The 27,321-nt window shown below is 40.1% G+C and overlaps 1 protein-coding gene and 1 long non-coding RNA gene across 3 annotated transcripts in view; both read left to right on the top strand.

Annotated features, from left to right (window-relative positions):
- Gmds (GDP-mannose 4,6-dehydratase) overlaps positions 1 to 27,321 on the top strand; it is a 546,952-nt gene that overhangs the window by 51,763 nt on the left and 467,868 nt on the right. The window lies entirely within an intron of this gene.
- LOC110349797 (uncharacterized) lies at positions 1,532 to 27,321 on the top strand. Its single transcript, XR_015439276.1, has 3 exons — positions 1,532 to 6,695; positions 15,434 to 15,584; positions 16,115 to 27,321. It is a non-coding gene; the product is annotated as an uncharacterized LOC110349797 (long non-coding RNA).

The following is a 27,321-nucleotide window of genomic DNA, read 5'->3' as shown; positions in this document are numbered from 1 at the left end:
GGAGGACTGGGAGTCAGCACTCCATGGAGGTCCATGCTGGCACTACTGTCATCCGTGAAAGGCTCCCTTCCAGTTGTGCAAGTTGCCCATGATCTCCCTGAGCCCATCACTGAAGGCAAAAGAGCCACGTGCTGTGCACTGTCATCAGCTTACCAGTACATTCATGAGCTCTCTTGGTCAAGCTGTGGAGTTTGATCTCTGTTGTAGTCACTGGTGCATGCAGACCTAGGCCATTGGTTAAGCAGTGGAGTATCAGACCTGTTCCCCATGACCAGGGAGCACAGACTGAGAAGTAATCATTTTCAGATGTGAAAGTATGTTTCCAATCCTCCAGAGAGGTGCAGTTTCACATTCTGCAAATGCCATCAAAGCGAATGTGCTCTGGAAGTATATTCAGAACTCTGGAGGCAGATTATGAGCTGCAAAGTGAGCAGAGTGCCAAAGAGCAGTGGCCCCCACGCTCTGCTTTGCAGTAATGTGGGTCCTGGGCCCCATCCCAGGTCTACTTGGGCAGGACCGTTAGGGTGGGGCCTCGGAGTCTTTGCTTTGAACAGGTTCCCCTGTTGATGCTGATGATCATATGGCTTTGGAAATCACCGTTATGGGTCAGCAAATGAATGCTCTAAATAATCTTACCCTGCTGCCTTTCCAGATGTCCCTGCATTTGATGTCTCTACTTGGCTTTTTCCCCTGAATCTCCAGGTAAAGCCATCACACAGCCAAAGCAAGCCATCTAGCCTGACCCGAGCCTAGTTTGGTTGTCAGCTTGGCTTATCTCCCTGTGGCCCAGTTCCAAACACTGGTTTCCTCTGAACAGTTGTCTGCCCCTTTGCCCCCTCAGAACAGTGACATTTTTCTCACCTGTCCTGTCCTGTTTTCATGAACTCCATTTGGGTTTTGGAGGCTTACTGGATGTTACTGCATTCATCTTCCCACCCGTTCGTATAACTATTTGTTCTCCAGAACAGTAACGGCAAACCTTGTAGAGGCTTCAGTGATACAGACAGCCGGCTGCAGAACGCGTGCCATAGGTTCACCACTACTGGCTTAAAGCACACGCTTCTGCTTCTGTTTAGTAAAAGTCTTGAGCCCAGCGGCCTGCCCTGCCCTGCTCTGTCCCTGGTGTGTCTTCCCGGTATCATAGGCTTTGGCCCTCAGGGGCAGTTGGCCCTACTGTTGCCCACACTGCTGGTTCTGGCAGTGTCACCTCCTGCCTGATCTGTGGCCTGTTGCTTCATCACCCTTCCTTGGAGCCCAGTTCACCTGCAGGTCCTTGAGCAGGGCCTCCAGATGTTCCTGGTCCACTTCCCAGCCTGCTGCTGCGAATTGCCGTTGAATAGCTATTGGCTGATCTTTGTGAGTGAGTGTTAAGCCTTGAGCACCAGCCTGCTGTCTCCATACCATCACACAGCCACTGTGAGAGGGCAGGGTTTTCTGTCCCCGACCTCCTTTCCCTTTCCCTCCTCTGCCTCTTCCTCCCCCACCCCCTCCCCCACCCCCCCTTACTGCGGATCCACCCAGGGCCTGCACACTGAGCTATATCCCGAGCCCCCTTGTTTTCTGACACAGTGCTTCACTAAGTTGCCCAGGCTGTGCTCAAACTTGTGACCTTCCTGCCTTAGCCTGCTAGAGTGCTGGGATTGCGAGCATGCAACACTATACCAAGCACTGCCAATGTTTAGCTTTGAAACTTCCTGGAAAATATTCCATTGCGGTGAAGATAAGAATTGAAATCTCTTACTCTTTCTTTCCTGCCTCAGTGATGAATCCAACCGTATGAAAATAACTTTTTCAAATCTATTGAAAAGGTGGAGGTTGCTTATGTGACCAGCGGATAGCACAGGCTAGGTGCCTGCAGAGACTAAGGCAGTTACTGATTCTGTTTTCATGGGCACATTTAAGTTAACTTTGGTTTTGGAAGTACAATGTTAAATAGAAAGGCAAAAATTCTTGGAGCTTTGATGGGTTTGAACTAAGTTGCATTTGGTGTCTGAGGAGAGAATTCTGAACATTTAGGTACAATAATCACATCTCTACTCCAGTAGTTTCCAGTACTGAAGCCTTTGCCGCCTAATTTTAAAGCCTGTCTCCTTGGTGGAAATGGATGTTTTGCCTCCAAGAATGTGGCCAGCTGTTCCTGTGAAGAGATCCAGCCTGTTAGGATGGGGAGGCGGCTGTTAGTTACTGATGGACCTGGGTTCCATGCTGAACGTTTCTATCCTAAGCCGGAAATGGGCAGAGGAGCCTGCTTTTATGTTCTCACTTTCCTTGACAAATTTCTTATGGGTGTTATTTCAGAAGCAAGAATTGAATAGTGATTCTGGAATGAGAATTCTGGTTTGAATCTGTGGTGAAAACCCTTTAATAACAGTCCCTTTGAATAAAACAACTTGAGCTTGAAACCTTTGCCCGTTCCCTTGTAATGTGGATGCCATTTTATATTGTCTGTTATAGTAAAAGAAAGGCAGAAAAAGTCATGGTCCAGGGTTTAAGTTTCTACTACATTATGTTTGACATACCATCTTAGGCAAAGTTTTCTTAACTTTACTTAAACCGTGGCATTCTCTTCTGCAAAATGGCAGAACACTGGTACCACCTGATTGGATAGGGCCTGCCAGTGGGTTGTGAAACACTGCCTAGCCAGTGCCGCATCGCTCCTCATGTGTTTATCTGTGTGGAACACTGTGAGGCACTTTGTGCTTCTTCCATTTTACTTTTTGTCTAACAGCTTGGTACCTCTGCAAGCAGGAGCTTGGATCCATTTGGATGAGAGTCAAGCTTGTGACTGTGATTAATGGATTTACCTGCACACAGGTAAGTCAAGTGTGCAGAAGTATGAATAATGGTCAGGTGATAAACAAAAGAATGAAACTTATTTCCCAAGCATGTCATAGGTCTTGTGGGCACTGCGACTTCCTCCTAGACCAACAGGGTGGAGCCGAGAGGAGTGTGAGAGCAGGGAGAGGCTCCTCACTGACCCGGGGTGGTGCTGATTCACCAGCCAGAGGCCCGGGTTGGTGCTGACCAGTGAGAGGCCAGGTCTTGCTTCCAAGGACCTGGCCCTGGAATGAACTTGTCCTCCATTCTTTGGTGAACTTGGCTGGTGAATGAAGAATATCTCCATCTCTAAATGATGTGACTGAAAAGTCTTTAAAGCAGAGAAGGTATAGAGTAAAATATAGAATATGATTGCCTAGAGGGTGGAGCATGTAAGATATTTTAATGATCTGGCAAAGTTTGTAAAGCATTTATTGTTTTTAAACATAGGGTATCACTAATATATAATGATAGACTTCACTCTCAACTGAAAGTACCAAATTTATCACATACAATTATATTACAGTTAATTATATTATAGTTATTATTACAGTATTGGGATTCAACCCATGGCCTTTGCATGAAGCTACCTCCCCAGCCCTTTATTTATTTTTATTTATTTTTATTTTTTGGCACAAGGCTTGCTAAATGATTGAGTTGTCCAAGTTGGGCTCAAACTTGCAATCCCCCTGCCTCAGCCTTCCAGGGTGCTGGGATTACATAGATTATACATACACATGTCAATCAACTTTCTTGAGGGAGGTGGCAAATATTGAAATAAGGACTCTTGGACTTTGTAGATGCCTATTCGGTTTTAAATGCCAACAACTATAGAGTCTTAGTATATATTTACCTGATAATTTCAGTCGCTCATGTTGATCAGTCAGAGCTTGACAAATGAAACTATGTAGGCGGTTGTGTGGTTTCTAGACCTCGCTTGACAGAATGGATTTTTTCTTTAAATTAATAAACCTAAACAATAGTCTTCAGTGTGTATTAGAATACATGCTCAAAGGCAGCTGGAAGGGACACCAGAGTTAGAGATGAAGTTCTTCTAGCATGTTTAATTTTTTGCAGGAAGGCCGGCTAACACATTGTTTCTCTGGGATAGCTGTAGGGGCTTGTTGAAGATTCTCCCTCCATCCAGGCTGTTTCAGATATTCACATGTTTTAATGGAAATCTCTGAACAGTGCCCTTGGCCTTATTTTAGGAATTGGCTAAACTGAATAGGTAGACTTCTGCCAGGTTCTATTAACTTTTGCTGTTTCTAAGGGATACACCTGGTCCTTAGTTGCAATAACATAAACATCTTTAGTGATTTAAAAAAATTGCTACACAATCTTCTAATAATATAATACATTGGAAGGTTACAGTAGCCCTTATACGTTTTGGAAATGTGTAGCTTTCATTTTCTTACCTCTCCTTTGTGTTTTGTCCATTTGCTCACTTGGTTTTTTCTACATGGCAAAGTTCATTGCTTCCTAATGCCAGTTGGGTTCCCAGAACTACCTATCAGCTTTGATTACTGCAGCCTGGTTGTTTGAAGCCTAACCGAGCTTGGGACCCTTTGGTAAGAATTTAACACTATGTTTAATAGAATAAAATTGCGACACATAAATCTTCATTCATTTTTAACATAAATCGATACTAAACACGTATAGTTCTCAGTTTTCTCATCTGTAAAACAGGAACGATAACAATATGAAGAGTTTTTGAGAGATGGTGAATTGGTTGAATGAGATTGGAAAGAATGTGACCCTTGGGAGCAGCCCCAGATCTGATATTTATGGAGATGGGGACCGGTGTGTTTTGAATGGAACCTCATTTTTCAGCTGTGGAGGCTTAAGGAAATTTGGGTTATGCACTGGTTAAGGAAATTTGGGTTATGCACTGGTTAGGGTAACATCTTCTTGGCCCTAGGGTGATAAAGCTGAGACATTGTTTGTATTTGAGGAGAAATTTTGAGTGTTTTCACTGCTGATCTGTGATGTGGGTGAGGATGTGGGCAAGGAGAACCCTGCCAGCAGGATGGACTTAGCACACGGTGGCTGTTCAGTGTGGAATGTCAGCGTAATGGTGGTTCAGTGTCGTCACTGGCTGAAGATGTTTAATTCTTCCATGTTGTTGGCTCCCCAAGTTAGTGTCTAGATGTGAACACATCTAGAAGAAGGGATTTAGATCAAAATAGAAGGGATTTTTGATCAAAATATTTGGTCATTATGCAATACAAAGAACACACAGGGAAACAAATATAGTTTTAGGAACGAAGGATGGTGCACATGAACTTGAGAGCTGCCACGATGAATCAGATTCATTCCTTGTGTGTTTTGTCCATACCTGCAGCTCCCATACCCAGAACAGAGTCCGGTGCAGATCAGCAGTGATTCTCGTGTGTGCCGAGTGCGTAATGGGAATGTGCTTGGTGGCGAATGGAGCAGTGTCACAGCCTGGCCTGCTGACAGTTGTGGTGGTTCTCAGTGGCTTGCAGTGACAGGCATGCAGAGTGAGATGCTCTTATTGTAATATGATAAAGTTTTGATTGTTGATGTGCTCATGAAAAATTTCTCCTTTTATATTGTTTAAAAAATTGCACCTTTAAAAGAAAATAATTTTTCTTGTATTTTTACAAAAGTATAGTTCCTTGGTAGATTGAATGCGAAAGGGGGGGCTTCATCACGTAGTTAGAGAGGCGCTGTGCTGTTGAGTGACAAGCTGGCCATAGAAAGTGTATCATTTAGAGTGCAGTGGAGGAGTAGATTAAATACAAGATATAGAAAAGATTTACAAAATAGGCTTACAGTGGCCACCTGCAGAGTCAGGAGTGAAAGGGCACAAGGCTCATTGGCATGCTGGGGACCCAGGGTATCCAGATGAAAGCCGAAGGCCTAGAGCTCACTGCAGAGTTGGGTGTGAGTCCTGTTGGAAACCTGAAGCAAGTGGAGACAAGTGTCCAAAGATGATGGTGAGGATCAGAGCGCCTCCCAAGAAGCAAAAGGACAGCCTTCCTTCTTCTTCTTCCCCTTTCTGTTCCACCCAGGCTGCAAGCCTATTGGTTGGTGCCACCCACATCCAGGGTGGGTCTTTCCTCTTCCGTTTGTGACCTACGTGTCAGTCACCCGCATATCTGCCCAGAACTGTGCTTCACTAATGGAGAAGGGGTTTTAATCTATTTAAGTTGACAGTACCATTAGCTGTCACAGAAGAGTGACCAGGACAAGGAAGCCTCTCTGAAGATGATGTTTGCATTGAAACCTAAAGACATGGGAGAAGAGCTTTTTAAGGCTAAGTGAACCAAAGTGCGAAGGACTGCAGGCAGCCAACAGCCTGGTTTGTATGTTCTAGGGACAGAAAGAGTCTGGGACCAAACTGAGTGAGAGGATAAGACCGGCGGTGGGGAAGTCAGCCGGCCTTTCCATCCACCTTCTTGATTCCAAAATCTTTTCTTGCTCCATCCAGTTCTACTTATTCTCTGCCCTTCCTTGTGCCTCTTTTCCCCACCTGTCTATGGACTTGCTCACGGCATCCCTGTCCTAATGAGGGGACTTTTGATTTGCTTGTCCTGCCTGGGTAGGTTGTGGCTTTTACACTGTGTTTGCCTTGATGGCCACGCATTTAAAGGTGTCCCCTCTGCCTGGCTGTCCACCTGACCTCCCTTGCAACTGTTTGTACTGTAGCCTGTCTGTGGAGTTGCCTGGAGCTCTTCTGCGGGAAGTGACATTGGTGGGAAGGAGGGACTTCTGTAACTGCTTCTGGGCTTCCTCCCGCTTCCCTCTCTGGGATTGCCTGGGGGACTTCCAGGAGGGAGTGGGAGAGCGAAGAGTCACTCCTGCTTAGCGCCTACCTCTGTCCGTGTGGCCTCTCCCTACTCAGCCCTCGGGTAAGCCATTATATGGTTTCTGTGCTCTTCCTCCCTAGTCTTGTCCCATCCCACCACAAATTTCCTCCCAGATAGGTTGTTTTACCAGACAGACACTGTTTGGGACTTCATGCTTTAATCTTTGCCCCATTGCATAAAGAAATGTGTGCAGGTCACAGCTGAGGTACAGAAAGTGATAGTGCTTCGCCAAACTAAATAGCACAGCTGAAGTAACATGGAACCCAATTTTCTCTTTGAATTCTGTTTTTAACCATTGGGTTGCCTGAAGTGCTTGAAATTCTTACAGCAGTGAGGTAAAATTTTAAGACAGAATTTGGGTAACCTGGTCAGTAAAATTGCAATATGTAATCCATCAAATAATAAATCGAATGGGAATGTTTTGATCCTATTTGTCAGCAAAGGTACAGTTTGCCTCCTGGGTTGCTGATGTGGGTGAGCTGGTGATACTGAAGGCCGAGCTTCCAGGGTGCATTTGCCTGTAGTTAGCTCTGCTGCCTTCAGCCCCTTGAGGACACAGCAGGCCTCCGTGCTCTGGGGCACTTGGGTGTGATGCAGGTGCACACAGGCAGCTTGGTGCAAGTGTTGCTGCTCTGTGTCCTTGTCTGCAGAAAGGGGATTAATAGTAGTACTTAAAGCCTTGTAGGGCTTATGTAAATTTGTGAGCTAGCATCTGCGTGGTCCTTAGAATACGTTTTAAGGCTGTATAAGTGTTAGCCATAGAAGTAACCATTGCTATTATTGTGAGATAGAAATAATTACTGATGTTTATTTATGGCAGTTTGAGAGGGACCTTGTCTTTGTGTGTTTGTGTGTGTATTATCAAAAAGTACAAACACAAAAGCAGGCCTGTTTCTCAGGAGCTCTGTCCCTTCAGGCTTGAGTAATTACAGTGTGAGCCATAGGAAGGTGGAATCTGAGTGAGGCGATTCATGCAATGAGATGATGCAACTCTCTTCTGGTTCTTCTTACACTGCAAGTGTAATGCTGCTCTTTCTCCCTTGAATATCTGCAGAGTGGCGGGTCACATGTCTGCTTTGCATAACATTTTCTACTTTGAAGCTTACCTTCTTTGTCACTGTGGCAAGTCTCCTTGGGAAAGAATTTCCTTTTTGAAATTAATAATACTTTTGATTCAGTTCTGCCAAGACTAGAAACTGTGTTTTTGTTATTCTTAAACTGCTTAAATTTGCTGATCTCTTTAAAGCTAATGTTTAGTCACCTTAAACTCATTGTCCTTATACATTTGATATGTGCTGCTCTCTTTTTGAGTTAATATTCTTTAAGTTAACTGATGTTAATAATTAAAGCATCTCCATTTTTAAGAAGCAAAAATGGGATTATTTCATGGATTCCCGAATCTGAGCAGCCATTAAGCCCCCCAAGAGAGAATGAGTGCACTGTGCCGTGCTGGAATCTCTAGTCCTCCACAATCGAGGAATGAGCCAGCTTCTCTCCTGTGAGCTGGTCCAGTGAAGAGCTGTCTTCCTTCTACAAGTGAGGGCTGTATTCCCTGCTGAGTGCCTGCTGCTCCCCAAGTCCCTGATGCTCCTACCCTCTCTAGTATAGGTTTTGCTGTTTCCATTATTTTCTGTATGACATTGAGCATTTGGAAACTGAGCACCTTTACATTTTATTTGCATCTAGGTTTTTTTTTTACTATATGAACAATACAATACTTAATGATAAAAACAAAATTTAAAAATTTTAGGATGGTCATACTCTCAAAGGAGGATATCTTTTTAATCCTGCATATATGAAATATTCTGCAAGCATAGTTTGAAAAAAATTAAATTTGAGTGTGGGTTCTAAACTTTTCTGTGTGAGACCTGAAGATGACTTAATAGGAAGGAATGGCATTCAAGTAAATTCTTTGTTTCTTAAACGTTGCGTTTGTGAGCATTTGCTCTTTTCACCTGCAAGCCTTTTGAAATGGATAGTATACGTGTCCATTCTTTTTGGAAGCTGAGAACTCTGATCCTTTGGCATCTAAGCATAGAGCTTAGCACAAAGACAGTGCTTAATAATGAGCACCTTTACTGAATGAGGGAGATGGCCCATGGTCACCTGGCTGGTCAGCATTAGCTAGGGGGTGATAGTTCACCTACTGTATGACCTGATCCTCCGTGTTATAGTTCCACTTAATGTTTATAACATATTGGGATCTAGGGTGGGAATCTTGCCTTGTACCTTTGCTCATTATATGGCCCTTGGGCTCTCCTGGAGCTTGTTGTGTTCCTAGGCAAATTGACAATGCCAGCGTGCTCTTTCTCGTCCTTAGGATGTGAGGGAGAAGTGTTACGGAATTCCTGATGCTCAAGTACTTGAAAAGTGGTAGTTTTCCTGAAAGGAATCAGATGAAGTGTTGGTGTACAATTTTGTGTGAAACTCTGCATACAGGGCTTATTTCCCTTATGAAAACTGCTATTGCTGTAGGTCACAAACCTGGTTGTTTCCTTTACTCTTGATTATTAGTATCATTAACCACAACCCCTCTAAGCTGTTGGGAAGTTAACGTTCCCTATGTACATGGTGTACAGTAGAATTTTCTGTTGATATATCCTGTCTATACTCTAAACTTCAATTAATGCTTTTTGTCAGTTAGACTTAGAGAAATTGTGCTAAGGATACATACTAAACTGCTTTGTGTGTCCCTAGTACTACTCTTTGAACTCTTCTAAACTTGTGACTTTTTATCCCTTTTGCCCTCTTCCCCCTGGTGCCCTGTAAAAACATGGCAGCATCTGGTATTAGTTAATGCTATCAGTTTTATCAGCTGGATGCAGGTGGCCTGAAACTGGTTTATTCTGAAACATGTTATCTTTTCTGAAATAATATTTTTAAGTGAATTATCACAAGCTATAGAATTGTGCTTTAAGTCCTTTAATTTCGTACTGTGAATGAAAAATCTCTACCCTGGCCCTCTTTTGGATAAATTGTAGGTATCAGCAAGTAGGCAGGAAAATTTTTATTTGTTTAATAATGAAAGGCTTTAAGGCAATACTTTTTCTTTTGAGTATATCTGATTATATTTTTTTGAGTATTGATAAGTAGCAATCTTGTTCTTTAAAAAATAATCTGTAATTGCAGATATCTGTTGACCCATGAATTACTTAGGTTAGCATTTTTAAGTTTCTAATATTTTTATTTAGAACTAGTTTCTAATTATATTGCTTTGGAAATTGAGAATATGGTTTTATGCAGTTCACGTTCATTTAGAACTATCTGGGATTTTATTTGTGGCATAATATATTATTTTTATAAATGCTCTATGGATGTTTCAAAAGAAGATATTTATTTATTTATTTAGACAGGATCTCCCTATGTAGTTCAGCTGGCCTTGAACTCACTGTGTAGCCCAGGTGGGCCTTGAACTCATAGTGATCCTCCTGTTTCAGCCTCCCTGAGTGCTGGGATTATAGGCGTGCTCCACCATGCCTGGCCAGGAAGATATTTTTTATATGTGAGTATAAAGCCTGATACAAGTCCATGGACTTTACAGTGATTTAATTTTAATCCTTTGCTCTTTGTAAGTTTTTCCTGTAGAATAGGTTGGGCTGAGAGCTGTGTTGTTCTAAATCTAGAAGATTTGGGGGGTTTTCATGCACTTTTAATAATTTTTGCTTCTTGTCTTAAACTTTTTTAAGCCTTTCAATACAATATTTGACACAAAACTTTATGGTTGCTTCATCTTGATTCTTACTCCACTTAATCCTTCTGCCTTGAATTGTACTTTGTCTTGTATTAATGTTTTTTGTGTTTTTATTTGCTCGGTGTATATCTGATCTGGCTATTTTGAAAGATGCTATCATTTTTCTCCTTCACTATAAGATATATTGTCTTTAAGAAAGGGGAGTTACATTCATTAATAATGGCTGTCATAGCCCATAATTTTGGATATACTTCTGTCTTCTTATTTTCATCATTTCTAATGTATTCTTGCCTTGTGTGGGAGTTAGAAGGGCTGTTTTTGTTATATGAGCTGTCATTTTTTTAAAAATGTCTTCCATCCACAGTGTTTTGAAGGTGTCTATTTTTTAAATTCTGCAGTCTGTAACTGCATCTCAAATTTGTCTGCCATATAGATTGTTTTTATGCTCTTTATTGTGTCAGTTTTGGTCCTCGCTGCTCTCACCGTGGATTTAAATTCTCTTATTGCAATGTGAGTTTCCCTTCCTATTTCATTTACTTTCTTTTCACATTATCCTGTTATCTTTTTACCTTAAATGCTTCTTCTGTTATGGCTGTTTGTACCTTTTTCACCAACATCTTTGGATATTTGAATGAGGCTGCTAAAAGTTTTCTAATATAATCTGTTGGCTCCTGTGGCAAACATCATTTATAGGAAAATGGGTGTATCTCTAGAGCATAATCTTAAGTGAAATAAATTAGACACACAAGTTTAAACATCACATTGTTTCTCTTGTGTGAGAAACCCACAGGGTGAATAAGGAGCATAATGGAGGATAGATTTTGGGAACAGGGAGAGGGAGGGCTAAGGAAAGGAAGGGAGAGGGAATTTAAAAAAGAGAATGGAAAGGAAAAAAATGAAAACAAAGCTTGTGTAAATGGGGAGGGGCAGAAGGATTGAAGAAGGGAGGGAAGGGAATGGGGAAAAAAAGAATTCAGATATATTATGTAAAGGTACAAATTCCCTATGATGAATATGATCACTGTGTATTGCAAATATGTACTAATGAAAAAAAGTTTAAAAAAATCAAAGTACTTTAGTACAAATGCACACAACTAAGTGAATTCAGGAACTTAGGGACTTCAATTCAGGAATCAGTGTTTTTAATCTAAGGAGTAAAGCCCCAAACTGGTAATCTCCAGGGCCTCAGGAACTTAGTGAAAACAGAGTGATGAGTTCTTACACATATCAAAGATACAAAAATAACAACAAAGAGGAAGAGATGATAGCTAAGATCTGTAAAATATAATTTGCTTAAAATTGCCTTCTTTCATTCAAGTCTGTATAACAAAATACCATAGGGCAGCTCATACACAGAAATTCTCAGTTCTGGAGCCTTGCGGAAGCCCAAGATCAAGGTATAGCAGATTCAGTGTCTGGTAAAAACTGATTCCTGGTTCAAAGCTGGAGACTTCGAGCTGTGATCTGAATGGTGGGAAGGACGAGGCAGTTTTTTTAGGCTTTTATTTAAGTATGTTTATAGTAATGGTCAGTTCTGTCTCACTTTTCAGTTCCCTTGAAGTACCTTCTAGTTCGTAACTTGTGAGTTTTACACAATGGTTGGGGTTATCCTAGATACTAAGAAAATGAGTGAATGTTAGTTTCTTCCTGCTAGAAAGTTGATTATGAAGTCTAAAATGAAACCTACAAATCTTTTTGAATCCTAGAACTATTCAAATATTATTTCTACCTAGATGACTTAAAATGTTCAGCATTTTTGAGTATTTAGATGATGTAGTCCTCCTTACTTATCATATCTTGTTAATATAATATGTGTAGAAAGAATTAAAAATGTCAGTTTATATTTTTGTTCTTTTGTTGAAATACATAGAAATTGAGAGTGGACTTTTGCCTCTAAATATTCAGAAGTAGATTTCCTTTTAATAATTTTGACTTTGCCTACAGTGCTTGTATTAAATTTGTATTTAGCAACCAAGTCCTTATGTGGCATCTACTTTAGCCCCATTTTGGGAGTTTCTTTTAAATATAAGCAGTTGATGTGCTCTGGCTAGTATTTGAAGAATGTAACTGATTCACTCAACTTAAGAAAGTACACCACAGGGCCGGGGATTTGGCTAGTGGTACCGCGCCTGCCTCACAAGTGCAAGGTCCTGAGTTCATTCTTGGTACCCGGGAAAAAAAAGGTTCACCACAGCAAGAAAAAACCCAGCAGAAATCTAATTTTATGGTTTATGAGATAAAAGCATAGTTAAGGCTTTTTCTAGACTATCTATGTCAAGTCAGTATACGAATACAAATGTGTTGGTTATTAATACTGACTGATAATTCCATCTGACATATAATGTTCAAATCGTGTACCATTTCACACTTGGAGGCTTGCTTTTTTTAGTGAAGTGACCCTTTGCTTTCCTCCCAGTTCTCCCCATGGGTCTCAGGCCTTGAAATGGGCTAAGTGCAGCCATCAGGTGTAAAGGCAGTTTTGGTCTTAGATGCTGTTATGACAAAGAGCAAGCGTCACACTCTCTCCTCCCTACAGTTTACAGAAACTTGGAAAATTAACAAAGGGAAATGCAAAGAATTGGAATATGACCATCACTTATACACCTTGGCATTTGAGAATGAAAGGCAAATAGCAGGTGAGTCCAGGAAAAAAAAAAACCCTGGAAAAAAGTTACTGTCCTCTCAGTACAGAGGTGTGAAATGACACTTTGAAACTACTAGAACCAGGATTTTGTGTTGTGTTCTGCCTCAGCACTGGCCAACATTCTCCTTAATGGAAATTTTACTCTTGGGAAACCTTAGAAATGCTCCAAATGAGGTTTATGAGCCACCCACTCACCTGTTTGCTCATTTAAGAATGCTTGTGCACTGCCTGCAGTGTGAATCAATTGTTGGAGATACAAAGAAAAAAAGACAAAAATTTGGTTTCCAAGGAATTAATAAATGAAGAGAGTAGCTTATGCAACTTAGTAGAATGGGATATTGCAGAGTAGAAGTGTGTGTAGCTTGTGATGGGAGCAGGGGGATAAGACACTAGGGAATGCTCCAGGAGGAATGCTTGGGTCAAGCATTGTAGGCCGGCATTCTGAGTCCAGGCTGCATGCAAGGACACTAAAGAGCAAACTACCTGTGGCGAGTAGGGAGGGTGCTCGGCAAGAGATTAGGTGGACGAGTAAAGGCCCTGTATGTCTTCCTGTAGAATTACGGTTTGCTTTTGGGATAGGGAGAACTGTATAGTTGAAAGGGTTTGAATCTGGTGAGATTTGAATTCTAAAAGATCATTCTGGTAGATCATGTTCTGGTGGACAGTGAAGTGGTGTAGGGAATGAGACCATAGATGGGAGGGCAGCAGGGAAACTAATGTGATGGTTAGCATCAGAAAATATGCAGAGCTAGGTGAGGCAGTGTAAAGGCATGAAGGAAATGGGCGTGACACGTGAAGACAACAGAATAGAGAACTTACTGATTAATTGGAGGCCATAAAAGGCATCAGAGATGACTCTTCCATTTTATCTTTGAGCGACCAGGTGAGTATTAATTCCATTAACTGCCTGCTCCCCCAAATAAAATGCTGCACAAAGTCCAAGGAAGGTCTGAAAAAGTGTCCAGCAGTTAGGCATCTAGGATGTCATTGGTGAGTTCACTGAAATGAGACAACTTCCTGATTCGGTCATAGTTTAAAGCTGCTTTAGAGAAACAGTGGCCAGGTAGGTGTCATAGGTTTGCCAGACAGTTCAGATGATGCAGTTGAAATCAGATCGCCTTTATTTGTGGAGGCAACAGTCGGCTCTGGGATTTCCCTTGGCCTATCTCAGCTGCCTGGGATTAGGAACAGAGAATGTAAACAGGAGACTAAAGAAGAAAGAGTGGGATGGTAGGGTTGGGGTTTTGCCCAGTGGGTGTCGCAGGCTCATAAGGAGGCAGGGTCCTGAAGGAGCACGGAGAACAGTTCCTATTGGCCATGTGTTTACAGATGGAGAAACTGAGGCCTGCTGATAAGAGATTCATTACTGCAGGAAGAGCCCTGCTTTGGAGTAAAATCTAGATTTACTTAGCTTGCTGTCCTGGGAAGGATATTTTAGAGCCTTTGTCTACATAAATTTTAGCCTCGCATTCCAGATGAAGACATTAATTCCAGGTATTTGTGGGTGGTGATTGTTAGTAGTAATAGAATTAATAAGGTTCTAGGATTTAGAGGCAGATCTGAATTTGAGTTTCAAATGTGGAAACTTGGTTAACTTTCTTGAACTCTGCATCTGCTTTTTCATCTGTAAATTAATATTCTCATAGGCTGTTTAGAAGTCTAAAGCTAAAAAAAAATACAGTAATCGTAATTGTAATGTTTCTTTAGTACAGGTCCATGTACAGAGTAACAGCACAGAGGCGCAGCTGTTCATTATGCTCTTTTTATTTTTATCATTAGTCAGTGAGAACAGTCAGGAGTTTCTTTCCCTAAGAGATTTATTGCTTTACTGGAGTTCCAGTGTTCTATGTACAGAAATGGGCTCGCTCTATTTATTTTGCCCAGCACTTGACATACTTTTTCTGTAGGTCTGTTTTCAGTTTTGGATGTGTTCTGCCATTTGTTCTGCTTTTCACCCTTGCTCTTACTGAATTCTTGTTGGAGTTGCTCAGTCTATCATCCAGGTTCCTCAACCTGCCTTTCAGATTTTCTCTTTTTTTTTTTTTTTTTTGGTACCACAGATCGAACTCGAGACCTTGCGCTTTCCAGGCAGGTGGCGGAACCACTGAGCTAAATACCTGGCCCTCAGATTTTCTCTCTTTATGAGTCATTTTTGATGCTTTTTTCCTGTTATTTATTTAGTTGAGTGTACTGATCAAGGCATCCTTGAGCTTTTCATTTTATTGCCTGTATATTATATTTTCATATGTGGAATTCCTGCTTCTTTTCCATAACTGCATGTTTTTATTTCATATATTCTGCTATTGCATTGTGAACTTGATTCCTTTTGTCTCATATATATTTGAAGTTCCACGGAGAATGTTCTGTCTGTCGTTTGTTACGAGTGCTGGCATTCTGTTACGTACTCATACTTAGGAATACAATTTGTCTCCCATACAAGTGCAGATGATGGAGCAAACACAAATGGGCAGAGGACAGCATGTGGCCCTCCCTAATGGAATGGGCCTTGTCTGGTCTGCTGAAGGTCTGAATCCACACAAAGGCTGCCTCTTCTACCAATAAAGGGTGCTTCTGCCTGATCATCTTGAACTACCAAGTGAGTCTTTTCCTTCCTTTGACTCAAACTGAAACATCTGGTCTGAGCTTTCAAAACTGCTAGATTTTGGTCTGGAACCTACCCCATCAGCTTGCCTGGGTCTCCAACTTCTGACTGAAGAAGCCAGAGTCTGTCTGTCTGTCTGTCATCTGTCTCTCTCTCTCCATACATGTGTGTGTGCCTGTGTGTGTGTCTGTGTATGTGTGTGTGTGTGTGTGTGTGTATACACACACACACATCTGTCCACAAATCTACACACATTCTCTTGGTTCTGTTTTTCTGGATCACCTTGATTAACACAGGTTTTGTACAAGAATGCTTCTAGAGGAACAGAACTTTAAAGATGTGTTTTCTGAATTAGGTCTGGGATTTTTGGAATTCACGGTCTAATCCGATTAGATTAAAACATGTTAGTGACTTTATTTGCAGTAGTAAAAAGAACACTGAGAGTCCATGGTCTCATGTGGCAGTAGGGATATACAAAATGTTGTAATTGAATGTTCTTTTTTTTTTTTTTTTTTTGGTACCAGGGATCGAACTTGGGTCCTGCTTGCGAGGGAGGCGGCGGAACCACTGAGCTAAATCCTCGGCCCCGTAATTGAATGTTCTTAATCAACCACTTATAAGATCAAGGCTCTGAGTAATTGTGTATATGATGCTTTTGGCCATTTTAGGCAAACAAACAAATAAAATGAAGTTACCTGGTTGCTTCCAGTGTCATTGGGCAAAGTGGGGAAAGAAAAGGATGAGCTCAGGGATTCAGATTCCTAGCTTGAGCACCACATAAATGATCCGAAGGCTCTGTGTGTGTCCTGAATTAGAGCCTCATTTCTTATAGCTGTGGGGCTGAGATGGTTGAAAATTAAACCCAAGTCTTATCCTGTGACTGGCTGAATTAAAACATGAAATGAATTCCTAGCTGCTTGGAGTGTCTACTGTTAAAGAAAGGCTGTTTCCTTTCCCTTGTTGGCGAAGGAATGGGACCTGGAGGTTGAAATGGGGATGTATATGAAGACTTACCTAAAACTGGGGACATTGAGCCCCCAAATTCTGACGAGTCTTTTGGCCCATGAGCATGGCCTTTCAACCCCTAGTTAGAGTGTCCTCTCCCCACTCCATTGTCCAAGGGAGCTTGTAGTAGCCTTCTTGAGGAAGTTGTTTTTGCAGGATAATGCAAAGACTCCCACAGGATCTACTCTCACCATCCCTCTGTGTTTCCAGACCTGTAACTTCATCAGGGCTCTGAAGGTGAGGTGTGAACTGTGACCCATGGGGAGATGTGTACACACTCCAAAAGAACTCCTTATGTTTCCCAAATTACACGCAGAAATTTGGGGAGCATGTGTAGGATGGGTATTACTACTGTGGGATTGAGAGGAGGAACATGAAGTTAGACCAAGCCAAATTTATTGACATAGGCTTCTGCAGCCTAGGGGGTTAGAAAGGGCTCTAGCAGTTTGTTGAGTTGGCCCAAATGAACCAAAAGGTAATCCAAAGTGAGTTAGTTAGAAATGATGAATTTACTTTGGTTTAATACAGAGGACAGGGTTCAAAGGCTTAGGGAGATTGAAATGTTAGAATGGATTTATCATTTAAGACCTATTCACACATCCTAGAAGGGTCCACAGATATACTTTTCACCATAACTCTAAGAAATAAAATTAGGTGGGAGCCCCAGCATCCTCAAAGAGTTCTGTGACTGCTTTTCTTTGTGGGAAAACCTTACAGTGGGAACTGCAGTTATTGAATTGGGAAAACTAAATGCAGTGAAGTAATTGGATCCCAGGGTGGTGGGGCCACTTTCAAATGCAAGGTGGGTGGAGTTACCATAATGGACACCAGGATTAGTACAGCAATCAGAATACAGTAGTCTGATTTGTGCAAATTTATGGCATTGGCTAGTTAGTTAGGAAGACATAAATAGATAGGAAGACAAAAAATTTTTTTCTTTTCTTTGTGCTGCTGGGGATTGAACTAGGGGCCTTATGCATGCTAGGAAGGTGCTCTACCACTGAGTTATACTTCTGGCCCAACAACTAAACACTTACTCAATCTCTGTATGCAGAAAAGTTCTAGATCAAATGAACAAAAGTCCAGCCTGAGTCATTAATACAGGGTCACAGCCTCTCAGTCCATTCCTAGACTTGAGTAAGTTTATAGACCCTTTGAATAAAGAGGAGGCCAGATCCCCTTAAGGAGGGACCACAGTACACTACTAAAATTTTTTGTTTATCTTTTTTCCAGGGTAACTGTGCATTTGAGTAAAAGAACTAGTGAGACCTTTTAGGGACTGCTGGATGCCATCTCTAAAGTGGAACTAATTCTAGGAGAGCCAAAGCATCAGTATGGCCCACCTGTCAGAGTAGGGGCCTGCAGGCTTCAAGGGACTGATGAAGTTTTTTCTCATGTCTGACTCACAGTGAGCCTAGTATGCTCTGAGCCTATCTTGTGCTTGTTTCCTCAGTTCTAGAAAGCATAATTGGAACAGGCACACTTAGCAGCTGGCAAATCTTATTAATTCCTTAACTTAAAGCATTGAAAGCTATTATGATGCGCAAGCCACTACAGCTTTCTTTAGCTAGGAAAATTATAAACCAAAAGCAATACTACATTTCTGAAGAGATTAGTGCTGCTACAAAGGCTTAAAGGAGGCAGGGCTGGTATTTCCTAGGGCATCTTATTAAACTCTGCTATTTGGCATGTGAGGAGACAGGTAGATCTTGGAGAATGACATTAGATTTTATTATTATTGTGAATTTAAATAGATGGTGACTTCATTTGCAGCTGCTGTACAGATGTGGTTTCATTGCTTGAAGCAAATGAACTTACCCCCCGGTATTTGGTATACCATTATTGATGTGCCAGGTACTTTATTCTCTCTCAGTAAATAATGTCCACTAGAAGATAGTTGCTTTCATCTAGCAAGGCCAGCAGTATACTTTCACTGTCTTACTCCAGGACTGTATCTGTTCTCCAGGACTGTAGTGTATCAGTTTAGTTTGCAGGAATGTTGATTGCCTTTTCATTCTCTAAGGTGTCACACTGCTCCATTACTTTGATGATATTATGCTTATTGGACCTAGTTAGCAAGTACACTAGACTTCTTGGTTAGACGTTTGCATGTCAGAGGGTGGGAAATAAAAATAATTAAAAGTAGAGACTGTCTGTGTCAGTGAAACTTTCAGGATCCATAAGTGTGGGGTATGTAGAGATACCCATTCTAAGGTGAAGGATAAGTTTGTATACCTGGCCTCTTTTACAACCAAGAAAGTGGCACAGTGCAGAGTTGACTTATTTGGATTTTGGAGCAACACCGTCCTCCCTGGGGTGTGTTAGTCTAGCTCGGGTACTGAGTGATTTGAAAAGCTTCTAGTTTTCAGTGGAGCCCAGAACAGGAGAAAGCTCAGCTGTAGGCCTCGGTGCAGTTGACTGTTCCGCTTGGGCCATATGATCCTGCAGATCCGGTGGTACATGGGGTGTCAGTGGCAGACGGGGAAGCTATTCGGAGCTTTTGGGAGGCCTTATAGGAAGCCTAAGCATAGGTGCTTAGGTTTTGGAGGAAGTCTGACTGTCCTCTGTGGATCACTACTCTCTTTTTGAGAAAAAGCTCTTGGTCTGCTACTGGACCTTAGTAGATACTGAATTCTACCAGGGAACCATGTGACCTGGGCTGCCTATTCTGAATTTGGTTACTCACAGAAGCACCTCATCAAGTGGAGGTCGTATGTATATAGTCAGGCCTGAGTGGACCCTGTAGGCACAGGTAAGTTATATGAAGAAGTAACTCATATGCACCTGTTTCACTCCTGTTATACTACCTTCTCTGCCCTAGCCTGTACCAATTCCTAGCAGTCAATTGTCAGAGGAAGAAAAGACTCATGCCTGGTTTTCAATTGTTTCTGCAGGCACCACCCAAATGTGAATAGCTGTAGCACTACAGACCATCTCTGGGGCATACCTCCAGGACATCATTAAGGGAAATCCTGTCAATAAGCAGGACTTTGGGCATGCTCCCTGGTTGTATACTTTGCTTGAAAGGAGAAATGGCCAGATACATGCTTATTTTTGGCTATAACCACTGATTTGGTGAGATGGCCAGGGACTTGGAACAAGTTGGAAAATCCATGACATGGGTATAATCTCAGCTCACACAATGGCATCAAGGTAAAAAAGCACAATCAACATCACCTTGGCAGACACACAGGGAGAACTGGGTGATTTCCACTGAGAACTTTGAACCCTGGTCTCAGGATCATAACCATAGATTCAAGTTTCATCACCTGTGATGATATTTCTTAAAAAGCTGGAATCTGAAGCAGCAAGTCCAGTGAAACTGACAGCATTTCATGTTGATCTATTGTTTGTGATCCAGGATCTAGGGGCACACTTTAAAATACACCTTTCAACTATAGCTCAAAACTGACGGAGTGCACTAAACATTTTAAAATCTGTCAAAGTTTTAGTAATTTTCAGTGCAGCACTTCTCATATTGAAGAGCCCTACCTTTCTGTTGAATGTTACCCTGCAGCAACATTCATCATACTTTTTCATCACACCTCAGATCTTTGCCATTTTGGTCATTCAGAGGTTAACCTGTGAATATTATAAGGGCTTATTAGAACATTTAAGAATTGATGTACATATAAAATAGTTTGAGAAATGGGCACATAGTTTCATCCTCTGTCATGACAGTGCTCCAAGTCATACTTTGTTTCTGGTGTGCAATTTCTGTCAAATAAAAAGTTACAGTATGTCCTTACTACCTTATTCATTCACTGGATCCAGCACTGTGTGACTTGCGGCTCTTCCCCAAAATGACCATGGAAGGTAAACATTTTGAATTGATTCAAGACATTGAGGCAGCCATGAGAGTGCAACTAAAAATACTCGTGAAAGAGACTGCTCTGAAAATGGAAAGAATGATGGAATAAGTGTATTCAAAGCAAGGGGGGGGTGTTTGAAAGAGGAATTAATGGTAATGTGTCTTACTATAATATAATTTAAAAGTCACTATAGTTTTTGATCACACTTGGTATTGTGTCCCATGCAAATGCCCACCTAAAAGGTGACCTCAACAGCAGAGGATTTTAATAAGTTCATAGGATGACCCATTCTATGGGTACCACTCAACTTTTTTCTCCAGTTACCCTACTGTTGTCCAGGCTCATTGACAAAGTGGCTATGGTGCCAGGAATGGAGGCTATGCATGAGCTCAGCAACATGAGCTTCACTCACCATGGCTGACCTGGCTATGGCCACTGTTGAGTGTCTGCAGCTCACTAAATTACTATTACTATGTGACCTAAGCTACCCATCATGAACTGGGTGTTATGGGACCTACCATAGACACCTTGGTTATTATTGTGAGTCCAGTCTGCCAACAAGAGAGACCAGTGCTGATTCCCTCAAATGACACCATTTCCTGGGATGATCAGCAAGCAACCTGGAAGGAACGATATTTTGTTTTTATAGGGGTAGATGATTACTTTAGATACAGATTTGTGTTTCCTGCATGCAGTATTTCTGCCCACACTACATCTGTGGACGTACAGAATGCCTTATCCACTATCACAGTATTCCACATGGCATAGCTTCTAATCAGAGGACTCACACAAATGAAGTATGGAAGTTTTCACAAGCTAATGGGCTTCACTGGCCTTGTCTTGTCACTCACCACTTTGAAGCACATACTTCAGTAGGACACTGGAATGGCCTATTTTTTTTCCATTAAGTTTATTGGTACATTTTAGGTATAAAATACAGTTAACATTCATCATTGGGATCTTGTACCTTTACATGATGTATCTTGGTTCTTATTTTTTTCCCATTCCCCTGCCCTCCTTTCCCTATTTACAAAGACTTTGTTTCCATTTTTTTCCTTTTCTCATATTTTTTCTTTTCCTTTCTTTCCTTTCCCCTATCTCTCCCACTTCCCCTGCTCCTTTAGGCCTTTTCTTCCTATTACACAATATCAATTATACATTTTTTAAAACTTATAATATCAAGATTTAGAGGACATTACCACAGGTTGTACAGAATTTAAAAGGATAATGAAAGCAGATTACAAAAATCTTTTTTGAAATAAATTTGACAACTTCTATGAAGTACCTTGGAAGAAAAATTAATGAAACTGACTCTGGAGGAAATATAAAATTTGTTCAGCACCTATTAAAGAAAGTATATTCCTAGCTTGAAAACCTATCTATATGACAACAGCAGATTCATATACATTTTAACTGATGAATTATGTCAAACATTTAAAGCAGAAAAAAGAAGGAACACATCTCCCTTCATTTTAGGGAATCAACATTGTGCTAATACTAAAACTGGATAAAGATAATGAAAGAGAAAAGTATGAACATAAATAAAAATGTGTTTAATGAAACGAACTTAGAAGTCAGATCTGGCAGTATGTAGTAAGTGGTTATATTATAGGGATGGCGGTGTTGGCTCAGCATTGGAAGATCCACCCATCATTTTAACAAAGGAAAGGAAAAAGCCATATGATCCTATTAGTAGTTGCAGAAAAAGTATTGGACTAAATTCTACAGCTGTTCATGGTAAAAGCTATCAGGAGACTAGAAGTAGAACAGAACCTTCTCAACAGATAAAAGACATGTACTCCATGCTTCCAGCAAAAACACCTTATATGAATGGAAAAGATACAATGCTTTCTCCCTGAGGTGGAGAACAAGGGCAAATATGCCTACTCTTCATTTGTCCATTAAACTTTGAAACATAGGCTCAAACCAAAATAGTGTGACAATAAAAAGAAACAAATAGCACAAGATTGGCAAGGTAGAATAAGATCTTTATATGTAGATGAAATGATCATCTACAGAGAAAATACTAAGAAATCTCTAGAAGCCCCTAGAACTTGTATTTGAATTTAGCAGGATTTGAAAACAAGGTATATATAAAAATTCAGATCTATGTATACTTGCTATAAATGAAGAATTGGGTATTGAAATTTAAAAGTTATATAGGAGTAGAAAGGACCTGGAAAAGTAAAAAGAAAAAAAAATAACAATGTTGGAAGACATTTATTACCTAATTTTAAGGCTTCTTCTAAAGCTACAGTAATCAAGGCAATGTTGGCATAAGGAAAGACATACAGATCAATGGAATAAAACAGAATCTAGAAATAGAACCACACATATATGGTCCACTGATTTTTTTGAAAGACTGTTTAACATTAACATTTTATAGAACATAAACTCAACTCAAGAGCAGAGGAAAAGATGTTTTCAACAAATGGTACTAGAACACCTAGTATCCTTATGTAAAAAATTAACCTCAACCCTTTATTTCCATACATAAAAATAACTTGAAAGGATCTATGAACCTAAATATGAAAGACTAAAACTATAAAACTTTAAGAAGAAATTATAAGGGAAAATGTTCATGAATTTAGGGTAGGCAAGCATTTCCTAGGATACAAAAAACATGATGCATAAAAGAAAATTGATAAATGAGATTCCATCAAAATTTAGAACTTTGGGGCTGGGGATTTAGCTCAGTGGCACCACGCCTGCCTTGCAAGTGCAAGGTCCTGAGTTCGATCCCTGGTACCAAAAAAAGAAAAAATTTAGAACTTTAAAAGACATTGTTAGGAAAATGAAAAGTAGTCCTTAACCAGAACATATTTATAATACATATAACCTATGACCAGAATGTAGAAAGAACTCTTGCAGCTCATTAATAGACAACCCAATTAAAAAGACACAAGAAGATGATAAAGAGCCAGTACAGTACAAGGAAATGTGTGCAACATTAGAATCAGAAAAATACTAATCAGTACAATAACAAGATCGTATTATACACTCATTAGGGAGATTAAGTTAAAGGTTTTAAAAGAACAAATGTCAGCTTAGGTGTGAACCAGTTAGAACTTTCTAATACCGTTAATGTGAATGTAAAATGATAAAACCATTTTGGAAATCAATGTAGAAATTTCTTGTATTACTGTTAAGAACCAACAGTTCTGTTCTTAAGTTTTTACTTAAGAGAAATGAAAACACATGTTCACAATAGATTTGTACATACAGGTTGACTGTCCCTTATCTGAAATTCTTGGGACCAGAAGTGTTTCAGATTTTGGTTTGAAATCCACTTGATCTGCAAAGAGCATAGCTACTCCTGGTTTTTTTCGGGTTCCTGTCACATGGAGTATTGTTTTCTACCCTTTAACTTTCAGTGTAGGAGTTTCTTTTTAAATTAAGTGTGTTTCTTGTATGCAGCCTATTGTTGGATCTTGCTTCTTGACCCATTCTGCCAGCCTGTTTCTTTTGATTGGTGAATTGAGACCATTAACGTGATAGTTATAACTGATATATATTGACTTATCATTGTCACGACTTTTTCTTTTTGTTGGATTCTCCCCCTTTGTGTTTAATTTCTTGTAATGCCTGATGTATTCATTCTGCTTTGCTTCCTGGGGTTGTGATCCTCATTGTCTTTTCCTAGGATATTGTCTAAAATTTTTTGGAGTGTTGGTTTGGTATTCATGAAGTTCCTAAGGTGCTCTTTGTCATGAAAGTATCTTATTTCTCCATCAATTTTGAAAGATAATTTTGCAGGGTATATCAGTCTGGGTTGCAGGCTGTTTTCCTTTAGGGCTTGAAATACGTGACTCCAAGCTCTTCTTGCCTTGAGGGTTTGCACTGAGAAGCCTGCTGTGATTCTGATGGGCTTTCCTTTGTATGTGATTTGTTTCTTTTCTCTAACTGCTTGTAGAATTTTGTTCTTCTGTTGGGTTTCTGGAATCTTAACTATTATATGCCTATGTGTAGATTTTTTTTTGATCAAGGCTAATTGGAGTCCTATATGCGTCCCTTATCTGTATGTCAAGTTCTTGTCCCCTGCTTCGGAAGTTTTCTGCCAACACTTCTGTGAACAGTTTTTTTATGTCATCTTCACTCTCTCCTGTTTCTTCATGGACTCCTATCAGTCTTATGTTATTCTTCTTTGCATCATCTAGCAGCTGATGGATTGATTTCTCATGGTCCCATACTATTTTAAAGAAATTTTTCTTTTCCTGGTCACTAATTGCAATCTTATCTTCTATGTCTGAAATTTTGTCTTCGCATTGGCTCATTCTGTTGTGTAAACTTTCAGGGGAGTTTTTAATTGCCTGGAAATCTGTTTGTATCTGTTTTGTGGATTCCATTTGTTTCCTATGTTGGGATTCCATATGTTCCTCAGCTCCTCAATTTTTTTTTTTAATCTGTGTCTGCTCTAGATTTATGAATCATGTCTTGCACTATGGGCACCATCTCTGCTGTTATCTGAGAAATTATTTCTTTTCTTTTTTTTTTTTTAGTTCTTTTATTGGTACATTTTAGGTATACAATTCTTTTACATTTATCATTGGGTGTTTGTACCTGTACATGAAATATCTTGGTTCTTTTTTTTTTTTCCCATTACCTGTGCACCCTTTTCACCCTCCACCCTTCCCTATTTACATAGATTTCATTTCCTTTTTTTTTTTTTCCTTTTCTCATAGTTTTTCCTTTCCCTCTTTTCCTTTCCCCTTCCCTTCCCTTTACTCCTTCGTGTTTGGACCTTTTTTCCTATTTCAAATTATGAATTATTCATTTTAATCATTTTAACCCTTGTTTACACTATCAGTTTCTCACACTAGTGAAACTATTCGGTATTTACACATGTGTGTCCTATTTATTTCACTTAAGAGTATGGCCTCAATATGCATCCATTTAGCTATAAATGACTAGTTTTTTCTTCTTTATGGCTGAGTAGTACTCCATTTTATAAAAAAAACACATTTTCTTTATCCACTTTCCAGTTGATGGGCACTTGGGCTGCCTCCAAGCTGTAGCTATTACAAACTGTGCTGCTATGAACATGGGTGCACATATATCACTGTGGTATGATTCTTTTAATTCTTTGGGGAAGATACCCAGCAGGGGAATAGCTGGATCAAATGGGACTCCTGGTCCTAGTTCTTTGAGGTATCTCCATACTGACTTCCACAGTGGTTGTACCAGTCTGCACTCCCACCAGCAATGGAGAAGGGTTCCTTTCTCCCCATAACCCCACCAGCATTTGTTATTTGTTGATTTCTTGATAGCAGCCATTCTTTATGGGGTGAGGTGGAATCTCAGTGTTGTTTTCGTCTGGATCTCTCAAATGACCAGTGATGTTGAACATTTTTTCATATATTTGTTTGCTGCTTTTACCTCTTTGTCTGAGAAATGTCTATTCATTTTAGATTCCCATTTTTGAATTGGGCCTTTGAATTTGGGGGGTCTGATTTTTTTCAATTCTTTACATGTTCTAGATAGTAGTCCTTTGTCTGAGGTACAGCTGCTAAAAATTTCTTCCCATATTGTAGGTTGTCTGTTAGCTCTGTTGGTGGTTTCTTTTGCAGTGCAGAAGCTTTTTAATAAGATGAGATCCCAGTTGTTGATTCTTTCTGCTAGTTCCCGCACTACTGAGGTTTTGTTCATAAAGTCTTTTCCTATACCAATATCTTCAAGAGTTCTACCTAACTTATCTTCCAGCAAGTTTAGTGTTTCTGTCTTAATATTTAGACTTTGATCTTAGTTTAGTGCATGGTGATAGGTATGGGTCTAGTTTCAATCTTTGGCAGGTTGAAATCCAGTTTTTCCAACACCATTTATTAAATAGGCTATCTTTCCTCCAATGATGGTGGTTGGCTCCTTTGTCAAAGATGAGGTGGCTGAGCATGTCTGGAGATCCTCAGATCTGTTCTTTTTCCGGTACCATGCTGATTTTATCACAGTAGCTTTGTAGTATAGTTTCAAGTTTGGTATATGATACCCCCAGCCATGTCTCTGTTGCTTAGAATTGCTTTAGCTATTCTAGGTCTCTTATGGTTCCAAATGAATTTTTAGATTGTTTTCTCTAGTTCTGTGAAGTATATTGTTGGAATTTCAATTGGCATTGCGTTGAATCTATATAGTAGTTTTGGAAGTATGGCCATTTTCACTATATTGGTTCTTCCTACCCAGGAACAAGGGATGTCTTTCCATTTTCTTATATCTTCTTCGATCTCTTTTTTCAGAGTGCTATAGTTTTCAATGTAGAGGTCTTTTGCTTCCTTTGTTAGATTGATTCCTAGATATTTCATTGTTCTGGATGCTATTGTAAAAGGAATTGTTTCCCTAATTTCTCTCTCAGTGAGTCTGTTATTTGTGTACAAGAAGGCTATTGTTTTTTGAGTGTTGACCTTGTATCCAGCTACTCTACTGAATCTGTCAATTAAGTCTAGAAGTCTTCTGGTGGAGTTTTTTGGGTCTTCTATGTAAAGTATCATATTGTCAGCAAATAATGACAGTTCAACTTCTTCTTTTCCCATCTTCATTCCTTTTATTTCTTTCTCTTTTCTAATTGCTGTGGCTAATGTTTCCAGAACTATATTGAACAGGAATGGTGTTAGTGTGCATCCTTGTCTTGTTCCTGATTTTAGCGTGAAAGTTTTCAGTTTTTGACCATTTAGTATGATGTTGGCTGTTGGTTTTTCATAGATAGCCTTAATTGGGTTAAGATAAAGACCTTCTATTCCAATTTTCTGTAGGGTTTTTATCATGAATGGGTGCTGGATTTTGTCAAATGCTTTCTCTGCATCTATTGAGATGATCATATGGTTTTTGTCCTTGACTCTGTTAATATGGTGTATTACATTTATTGATTTATGGATGTTGAACCATCCTTGCATCCCTGGGATAAATCCGACTTGGTCAGGTTGTATGAT

This window comes from Heterocephalus glaber, unplaced genomic scaffold, assembly GCF_053883595.1.
Source record: "Heterocephalus glaber isolate CG9 unplaced genomic scaffold, H.glaber_assembly_v1.0 deba00001472, whole genome shotgun sequence".
Classification (NCBI taxonomy): Eukaryota; Metazoa; Chordata; class Mammalia; order Rodentia; family Bathyergidae; genus Heterocephalus; species Heterocephalus glaber.
The sequence above is the reverse complement of the archived record's forward strand: the minus strand, read 5'-3'. Positions and strand labels throughout refer to the sequence as shown.